Source organism: Siphateles boraxobius, unplaced genomic scaffold (genome assembly GCF_051911475.1).
Source record: "Siphateles boraxobius isolate OS27281-9 unplaced genomic scaffold, OSU_SipBor_1 26, whole genome shotgun sequence".
In the NCBI taxonomy this organism is placed as follows: domain Eukaryota; kingdom Metazoa; phylum Chordata; class Actinopteri; order Cypriniformes; family Leuciscidae; genus Siphateles; species Siphateles boraxobius.
In genome coordinates, this window is record NW_027508876.1 from 23,030,278 (window position 1) to 23,041,097 (window position 10,820).

The 10,820-nt window shown below is 39.6% G+C and overlaps 1 pseudogene across 1 annotated transcript; it reads right to left on the bottom strand.

The window, feature by feature from the left end:
- Positions 1 to 1,011: 1,011 nt before the first annotated feature.
- On the bottom strand, positions 1,012 to 2,159 carry LOC143752055 (tetratricopeptide repeat protein 33 pseudogene; annotated as a pseudogene). The gene has a single exon (XR_013207320.1). The product of XR_013207320.1 is annotated as a tetratricopeptide repeat protein 33 pseudogene (transcript).
- Between the last annotated feature and the right edge of the window lie 8,661 nt (positions 2,160 to 10,820).

Genomic DNA, 10,820 nt, shown 5'->3' on the forward strand with positions numbered 1-10,820 from the left:
TGTTTAATATCTTCTGTGATGGCCAGTATTTAAGCCACACAAGTTTATCTATTCATATTTGCATTTGATCTATAAATAAAAGGACATTACTATGGTTTGGTTTAAGATCTTTATTTGTCATTGTACTGAGTCAGTGCACAGGCTTAGTTATTCGGTTTAAGGTTAAAACATTAAAATCAGCTAAAATTCCTCGTTGGCTAAACTGTGATTTATAAAAACATGGTTCAAATTGTTAGTTCATTTTGTAATTAAGATGACTTGAAATGTTTAGTACCTGATGTGTTGTGGTATGGACCAGCCTAGTGACAAAGAGATTCAAACAGGAAGTTGATCTGTTTTATGGGAATTCTAAAGGAAATGAAACCGTACCAACTTTGATGTATTAGGGGGGACATAGGAAAATGTGATGTTTTGATCAATGTGATGTTTGTTTAATAGGATTCTTTTGCATTAACTAAAATGTATCCATGGCTTTAAATTTAGTTAAATGTATGGTCTTCATTTCAGGGTTTGGGTTGTTGATGTTGTGAAAATGTGTATGGTTATGTTTCCTCTTCTTTGTTTTCATGGTGTGGGCCATCTCTTATAAATTCAGTGTATGTTTTGTGTAGAGGTTTTTTTTTTCCCTATTGTACCCTGGGAAAGGTGGTGTTGAAATTTGTCCTCTGTCAGTTTGAGAGGTTCAAGCCCGATTATGTCCTTTTTGACTACTGGATGTTTCCTGTGATGTAATCTGAATGGAGTACAATTTTTGGACCTTCTTGTTTTTAACTGTTACAATGGTTTCCACCTTTTTCCTCTCTACTGAGGCTTGATCACCTTTTTTTCTTGTGTAAGCAAGATTTAATAAACCATCACAATTGAAGACTACTTGCTCCCTGTTTTGTGGCGATGGACTAATTTTTGTTGTGATTTGCTAAGGCACATGGCAGATCCTTCACAACTGGTGGCAGCGGTGGGATCGCCACTAGGGGCAGTAGTGAGTTTTTTTTTTGCCCTGTGACTTTTGCCTTTTTTTTTTTTTTTTTTTTTTTTTTTTTAAAGGAAGGAATTTATGCTCTTGTTTGAGTGAAAATGATCCAGAAGCATTTCAGATTCTTCTGGGAATCTGGTGCTCACTTTACAAATTCACTGGGGATAATTGAACAACTGTGTTGAACAATACGAGGAAGCCAATCAGAACCCTGGATCATCAAATCAACAGTACATACATAATCTAAACAAAATACACAGATGAGGAGACACAAAAACAGCCTCCATTTCCCTCAGAGTCCTCTTGCCTTGACTAAAACACTCTGTGAGCATGAAGTGGGTTTGTTGTCATCCTCGACGACCACCTCTTTGGTCAGCCCACATGTGTCCACAACAACCGCCATTTTCTTTAAGTCCTCATATTTTTTCTGTCTATCAGCCATGGCTGTGCAAGCCTCAATCACTTCATCGCTTTCAAAATCATAATCGCTCTTTAGCTCTGGAGCTTCCACAAGGAGCCTCCGGGCGTCTTCTTCCTGTGTCGCCCTTTCACGGAGAGCTTGTTGCTTTTCCCGGAGCTGTAAGGCCCAGCCTAGGTCTTCCTCCCAGAGGAGGCGCTCAGACGGATGCAGGTGCAACGCCACTTGGAAGGACCGTACAGCTAGCTCCACTTCGCCAAGACTTATTTGGGCGCGGCCCAGAGTTTGCCATGCCTCCCACCAAAGGGGGCGGAGTTTGGTGGCCATCTCTGCAGACTGCACAGCCAGGAACACCTCTTGAAGGGTGATCAACACCTGTGACTTCATCTCATACAGAACGGCATTATCTGGTGTAAGCTGAAGAGCGTCGTCCCACCTCTTCAATGCCTCCCAGTTTCTGCCCTGCTCGGCGAGCAGCGTTCCTTCATCCTTTAGTCTCTTGCTCTTAGCAGCACAATCCTCCAGCAGCACCTCTCGCCGTCGTTTGATCACGTGCAACCAATCAACTCCCTCCTTCTCCACATCAGCCTCCTCATCCACCTTCTCTGAGTCCTGCTGAAACTTCTCCACTGTCGTCTTGGAAACTCTCTCCCCCACCTTACGCTTCCAGCCGAATGAGGCCATCCTGATTCATAAATAGCAATGAATTCACGAAAACATCACTTGACAGATTGTGGTTCTGTCGCAACAACGCGTTACTCACGTATGTTTTGGTTTTCAAAAAAAAAACTCACTACTGCCCCTAGTGGCGATCCCACCGCTGCCACCAGTTGTGAAGGATCTGCCATGTGCCTTAGCAAATCACAACAAAAATTAGTCCATCGCCACAAAACAGGGAGCAAGTAGTCTTCAATTGTGATGGTTTATTAAATCTTGCTTACACAAGAAAAAAAGGTGATCAAGCCTCAAGCCTCTTCTAACACTTTATTTTGATGGTCCCCAACAGATCAGAGTCCTGACTGTGAACACGGGAAATCTTGCAAAATCTCTCACAGTCAAACATGAGTTTAGAGTAAACAAACATGGCAGACGACTGTCAAGAACAAATAGCGATAATAGTGTTTTTACTGCTTTTTACAGAAATTTTTTCTGTAATCCTCATTTTTCATGATTAATATTGCATTGCAAAATAATGTGTGCTGGTCAACTAGTCTAAAATTAAGAAACCCCTAGAAAACAGTAAAAAAACATTTGTACATTTAAGATAGTTCTACTTAATTTGTTATTCCAATATCCAAATATGATAGCCGACTTGATAAAAAGAAAAGAAAAAAGGGCTTTTATTTGAGACGTGCTGTCTTTGCATTTGAACATTGCACATTTTAAACAGGACACGCATTAGCTGAATAAACGTTAGCCAATACAAACATACTTATAGAAAATAGTTGACAATGAATTGACAGAAGTCCTGTCACAGGACCAATAATAGCAAAACGAATCACTTATTCTAAAAAGAATATCAAGTAGCCTATATGTTAGAAGAATCTGACATACGGCTGTGTTAATAGTAAAACGTCCGTCATTTAACGACTTTTAAAAACACGGGATGGATAATAAAAAATGCTTTCTGGCATTTTGACAGGAAAAAACCCACAACCAAGAACAAAACAGTTCGTCAATTTTTATTTTACAATTATCATCTCTCTCTGTGCGCGCGGTCTGTGTTTGTGTGAGAGAGAGCGCGCAGCACTGATACAACGGTGTCTTATCCACTAGTAACGCGCTAGTTTTCATACAAAATTATTATGTAACAACATAATTAGGTACTTTAGTTATTATAACACAATAACGTAACACATGCAGGCTACGTTTCTCAACACTGAGAATGAATAAATAAACGCCTGTTTGCGGACTCGCGCTTATCAGTAAACTAATCCACAAATCACAGCACTTTCATAATCAGTAAGCCATAGCGATTTTAATTTTATTTAGATTTATTGTTCATCAATACTTAAGCTTTCTGTATGATGTCTTCATCTTATCTGAGTGACATGAATGACGGAGTATTTTAAGATAACCCATGCGATTGCGATCACTCCGTGTGATAATAAAATCCAGATTAAGTTAACTCAATACAATACTTCAACTTTCCACATCCACCCCAGCCCGTTTACCTTCAGGAGTCAGAAGTAGCCTACCGTGACTACTGTAGCCTACTGTCCTCGCTCATGAACTCAGTCAGAGGCGGCCGCAGGAGTGGAAGCGGGATCGAGCGGGTTTCTTTATTGCTGTCGATTTTCAGTCTCTTTTTAATGATAGGCCTTACGCATCTGTCAATCATACCCGCTTGCTATATGGGGAATGAACCCAGCACTATGATTGGTCGAACTCCGTTTCATTTGCTGTTGCTTTTTTGTTTGTTTTTGCAGACACGTCTGTACGCCGGAAATCTGGCGTGGCGCCGGAGCGCTATCAGGCCTGCACTTATAGCCAAAATAACCGTGAATTTGGTTACATGTCGGTTTTGCCAAAAGTCAACAGTTATTACAAGGTGTTTGGTTTAATTTCTTTGACATGTTCTATGTTCTTGTCAGACTGGCTATTTCTATTCTTGGGCTATAGTTAGGCGTCTATAACATTTTCCCTAGCCGTGTTTCTTCAAATTGCGCAAATTGAAATTGCGAATTGAAAATACCCCAATGGAAACACGTCAATTTTGCAAAAACTCCTATTTATCGCAAAAAAGATTTTACGCTCACATGAGGTGGTTTTTCAGGCAATCCGAAAAATAAATATTTCACAAAACTGCAATGGAAACAGATTTTGCGCATTTACAGGTCACCTGACGTAGATGACATGGTATGTTTGGACAGAATACCAGACAGAGTTCTTTATTATATTCATAAAAGACAAAAGAATTACAGGAATACTGGATTCTAAACCACAAAGAAATGACACAATCAAGACCTCGAAGCAGATATGAGGGAGAAACACCCAGAAACACCTGGGTGCCGCTCTCAAGTATAAGGGTCTTTCCTTACCATTAATGCTTGGATAATACACATATGTCTCCTTCGATTAATAGTAATGGCTAGTGCAGTGGCTGGGATATATATAGACACCTACCAATGTCCATTGCCTTGATTTTTGGTATGACTTATCGCGAGAGAAAAAAGGGAAGTTTTAGTCGCATAACATTGGTTAATGGAAAAGCAGTCATTTGACAATAGTTTTTTGTCGAAATTTACAAAAAAACGCAAAAGTTTTGCGCAAATCTGTAATGGAATCACGCCTCCTGACAGTCTAAATTTTGCCTTGTTTTAGCCTAGATGTCAGGGCTGTGTTTGGATGGCTATTAGACGTCTTTGAAAAACAAAATTGCTTGCTGGACATGTAGTTTCAAAATTCAGGGCTGAATTTGCCTCCTCAAAGTTTTCTTGCTGACAAGAAGATAGAAACATTTACAATTAAATCTGTCTTAGGATAGTTCATACAGCTGTAAACTGACAATTTAAAGATGCAGCCATTGTGGCCAAATCAGCTGGCACTTTTATTTTACATGCAGCATGGGTGTGTTGGGTGTGTGTTTGTGTGAATGTGTGTGTAAAACCTCCTCTCTGTTGAGCAGATCTCCAGAATGGTCTGCACAGATGGCTGTATGTCCAACAGTGAGACTCTGATCCTCAGCAAAGAGACTTGTCCTCTCCATGGGTCATTCTATAATACTGATGCCTTTTCTAATTTGATAAAAATTATTTAAATTGCTCCTCAAAAGTTTGGTCAGTAAGTTTTTTTTAAAATAAATCAATACTTTAATACGTCCTCAGTAAGAAGAAGGAGGCGTGAAGTGAAGCCGCCATTGTCCCGATATGGCGTTGACATCTTGGGACTTGAGTCTGCGCAGTTGCAATTTCGGGACCAGACATGCGAGGTAGTGAGCAAGAAGTAAAGCCGTGAAATCAACGTCCCGCTCTGGTCCCGCCCTCACTCTCGCTGAATCAATGGTAAGCACGCGCTTCTGCTGCAGAACAACCCATTATGTCGGTGTGAAATAATTAATTATAGAAATTTAGAAATAAAATTTAAAGCTCCAATCTCCTCAGTCCTCCAAAGATCCCTCAAAAAAGTCAGTTGTTGCTTAAAGGTTGTATCAGTGATTTCAGGCCTAAAAATAAATGTCTAATCTTTTCTAATCTTTTGATAGTTCACCAATCACTGACAGGGGCGGGTGTTGTGAGGTTTTGCGCTCGTGCACGGCTGGACGCGAAATGGGAGCAACACCCGCCCCTGTCAGTGATTGGTTGGAACACTGTTTATTTTGGTTTTGAGTGGTGGTTGTACCCATTTGTTTTTGTGTGCAGATCTCAGAGCCTACGCTGCCTACAGAGACGCGGTTTTTGGATGGCATGCTTATGGGGCGGGCAGCTAGCGGATCGTTAGGAAAGATTAGACATTTATTTTTGGGCCAGAAATCACTGATACAACCTTTAAGTGACTACTTCGCTCAGAGAACCTGTCAATCACAGCTGTCAATCATGTACGTCACAGCGCCGTTTTTATAGCATTAAATAACTAACGAAAAACAAACTTATTTTAAAAACAAACACTTCAAATTACATCAGCTTGATGAAAACTACAGTAAATGACAGAAACTATCTTTGGAAAAAATATATGTGAAGTGTAATTTAATTGTTTAGTTGGTCTCAAGTCCCATTGAATAACATGAGGAGGCGGGGTTTATGAGTTATACTAGGCAAAATCATGGTAACAGGGTTAACTAATTAATACCGTCCCCTAACTGGTTTGATGCAGAAACAATCAAATATTTAATAAATAAAATAAAAATGTTTACGTAATAAAAATAAAATAAAAAAGTCTATATGCGAACATAGCAAAAGTCAAGGACGAACACAAATGGCCATTCTGAAGAATGACCCCGCACTGATTGTTATGCTTTCTTCCCGGCAAGAAGCAGGCAAATCTCGCTTCAGGCTTGCATCAAACTAAAATGAAGGCCCACTCAGAGCCATTTCAGTCAAGTGTGACTGGAGCACAGGAAATCAGAAAGCACTGGTTACGCAGCAACGAAACAATTCAAGTTAATTCATTTTGAAAAGCTGCTCGCAGAATAATGGGTCGGGCTCTAATTTAATCTGATATGCACATGGCCTCAGAGATTTTCTGTCCATGGTCTTCCTGGCAATGAGGGAAAAAGCTGTAAAAAGACAACTGCTGGGCATTCTGCTGTTGACGCGGACAATAAGCTTCTCTTAGCCAATTACAGAGATGCAGAAGCTGAAATAAGCCGAGCAGGAAAATGTGCTGATAGCCTGATGCCATCGAAGCCCACAGAGTTTCGCTGAAATTTAGGATCATTCTGATCACACATATCACGGTGGGTTGCAAGAAGGGAGTGTGGAAGCAGGATCTATTTGCAGCAGTCTAATAACAATAAATCAAAAATAACAATCACTCTGGAACACTGGACAGGAAAAGAAGCACACAGGAGAAAACAAAACAGCAATAAGAATGGACCAAAACCAGCTGAAAATGAGGTCTATACATACACAGGTTAACTGAGGAAAACAAGGCATGGGGACTAAAATGAGTATATAAATGAAAACCAGACTGAATATCACTGTATAAAGTCATCCAATTTCTATTATAAGAAAATAAATCCGTCTACAAGAAAATAAATGTAATTCATATTTAAGTAGTGTTCAAATGTAATCCCTTCTGACTCCATTTCTTCTGGCAAGGACAAACCGCTAACAGAGTGGAAGGTAAATAAACAGGCAATGACGAGTGACAGACAGATTTCCAAATTGAGTTCTGTTGACCGGCCCACACTTCGACAACATCAGCACAATGTCTTGATTTAATTGCAGAGAGAATGCATACTGTCACACTCAAGGACTAATATGATACAAAGCAAGAATAGTTTCATGCCTCAGGGATTTAGAATACATTAGCATTGCCATTAGACCCTAAGCATTGAAGCCATGAAGACATGCAGGCAAATACAGTAAGGGACAAAAATAAACCAAAATGAATAGGTAATAATCCTTCTCTTTCCTGAGAGGCCGCCTCCATCAGCCACTGCACACTTTATGAACAAACTGCAGCCTCACTTTGACTTGGAACAAAAGGAAACAGATTTTCAAGCGATACAAAATGATTTCTAGTTATACTAAGACATCCATTAAAGCATGGAGGGAAAAGTTAAAGTCTACTGAAGCCTAGTGATTATGAAATTAAAAAAAATTGATAAAATAAAATAACAATTGGTTTTTGGAAGAATTCTCTCATCTTTTTAAAAGAAAAAGTACAGACTAATGATTTTTCTATCCTGTTCATGACCAGCGTCCAGTGCTATTCTATATGTAGATGATGCAATCATGTGGTATCATAAATTTCCAATGTATTTGAGTTAAATTTTGAATTGTAAATGTCATTTTCCAGTTTCAGGCTTAGTAACAAGGAAGTTTTCCAGGCGCACCTGTGATGATTAATCACCTGCAATCCATTTTTAATTTTCCCTTTTCCACTGTGCATTGAGAGGAAGGGGAAGAAAAATGATCACCCTCCCGAAAATCTCAGGATTACGGAATTCCTCTCGCCATATGGCAAGCAAGATTTATAGCACCGCACAGTTTCCCTGGCTCACGCAGAGTAGTATCTCTGCACTGCATCATCGGGAGCGCATCTTTGAGCCATTTGTCTTTTCTGTGGAAATCAAATTCTCAAAATGGCCTTTCCAGTACAATGTAAAATGCCTCACACACTGGCCCAGAAACACAACCGGTCCTTTCCTTTTTTTATATCAGGGATGCAAGAGACCGCAGCATGAACGAAATAATGCAGTAGGTCAGCCTGCTTCCACATCATGTTCAATTTCCCCTGATCATGTTGCTTGAATGATGGGTATTTTTCTCCCTGACTTTCAGGGCTATAAACAGTGGTGTGGAACGCATTTGTCTCTTCTTGGATCCATTATTGTGGTGGCATTGAGACCTTTAATGACCTTCTACCCTCTCAACATAAATAAACTCCCAGGTGAGAGAGCAGATGCACGCAAACACAGGGCAGATGGTGACCTACTCAAAGATACTTGGAGATGTTTCTTGGCGTAGGTCACCATCTGTATTTATTCTATCTAAAGAGATGGTGGTAGAGTGGCTGAAGCTCTGATCTAGACAGAAGGGCTGATTTGACCCGTGTCAGGAATGAACTTTGTTGCTCCAAAACTACTTTTATCATATTGAAAAGAGTGGCCAGCATATTCTTTAAAAAATCACCTTTTGCATTCCACAGAAGAAAGTAAGTTGGTTTCACTTTATTTTGATGGTCCCTTTAACACATTATATTGCCTATAAGTGGCATTGTCTACATGTCTACTAACTCTCATTAGAGTGTTAGTAGAGTATTATTGGTAGGGTTAGGGTTAGAATAAGTTGAAATGTAGTTGCAAAGTTACTTATAGTCAGTAGAATGTCTGTTGGGTCACAATTGCATCACAATAAAGAGTTAGCAGATACTAGGCAGATAGTCTACGAATACTCTAAAGAGAGTTAGTTTACATGTAGTGGCAAAGTTACGTGTACAGAATGTTCCAAAGGGACCATCAAAAATTGTTTTTACCAAAAAGTCATATGTAATGACATGAGAGTGAGAAAATTATGACAGATATTTATTTTAGAAAAATATTGGGTGAAAACTTGTGCTAACAGTGTGATTAATTTGCCATATACATTTATTTAATGTATGCATGGACTGACAGTTTGTGACAAGCTTTGACATTCTGTCCAAAACACGAGATTACAGTCATGATGTGTAAATATAAACAGCAAAACTGGGAAACCTCTCACACGTGTGCAACACTGCCATGTAGCAAACTATTTTTACAGCTGCTAATATGTTGTTGAGAAATTAATGTGTTTGCATCTTCACAGTCTTTCGTGTGAAACTAAACTAAAATTCAGCGTTTGTGATGTGAAAGCTGATACTGCCTTAGGGCTCTCACCCTGGACCTGTCGAAATATCAGCATGCACTAAAGATGTGCTGTCTTATCAGCTCGAAAAGTGAAATTTTCACCCAGGCATGACTTCACAATGCACACTGGTATTCTGACAGCAACGTGTTGTACCTTTCTTTCCATTTGAAAATTGGAAGTGAAAAGTCCCATGAAAGAAACACACAATCTCAATGAGATTAGATAGAGAGCAATTGGGGACTTCACCTCAATCTTTTGCTTCTCATATCTCTAAAATGTGGATTCTGAAAGATATTTTGAAAATTATATAGCCTATATATACACACGTGTGTGTGTGTGTGTGTGTGTGTGTGTGTGTGTGTGTGTGTGTGTGTGTGTGTGTGTGTGTGTGTGTGTGTGTGTGTGTGTGTGTGTGTGTGTGTGTGTGTGTGTGTGTGTTTGTGTGTGTGTGCGTGCCTAACAATCTACTAATAATCTACTAATAGTCTGAGAGTTAGTTGACATAGTTACTTATACGTTGTGGAATGTCTAAAGTGGTCCCTTGAAATATAGTGTATCATTTACTACATCTTTTACGAAAAAGAAAGTGAAAATCCAACACCTAGTGGACTGTGGAATAAGCATTAAATGGTGCAATGGTGGCTACAATTTTACTGTTAAAGTTTATTAAAAATTGGTTCAGCGAGTCATATGTACTAATTCTGCCGGCATTCTTCGGTGTCTCATTAAGTCAAGATTATATTGTATATTATATATTGTATATTTTATATACTGTCATTGTATTTAATTAGCCCAACATTAAATGATAATCTTTTGTATTCCACAGAAGAATGTAATATGGCTTTGAAGCAAATCATGAAACTTTCCATTACAGGGTAAATTATCCCTTTAATAAAGTAGTTTTGAGAGTCAAATTGACGTGTATGAGTAATTGTCCTGACTGCATCTCTATTGTTTTTTTTGCTGAGTGGTCCTACTAACGCCTTCTTCAAAGGTGTTGCCCTTTTCCCCTTAAGAGCCCTTCCACATCCACAAGAGCCACTCCAGGTGTGCATTAGAGTCACTCTCCATTAGTTGCTGCATTGCGTAACCCTCTCCGCTCCACCATAAACGCGTCAGGAGCCTCCCAGGATTCCTCAGCCTCTGAGCAGGCAGGCAACAGGGATTCATGGAGAGTCTAAGTTTGCTGGAGAGACTAAGTTTGAGTTCAGCCCACAGTTGAAGTAGTGGCCTTGCTGCCTCCACAGCGGGGGAGAAATATTCTTGTGCACAGAGAACAGGAGCGGGTCAGAACAGCCCACAATGTACAGCGAGCTAGTAAAGCCCCCTTTCTGACTCAGGACTATTCGCAAAAACAAGCTCTGATGTCTGGATCAAAATCGGTGGGAGGAAGTATGGAAGGCTTCAAACGAGATGTTTGAATAGACATATTTAT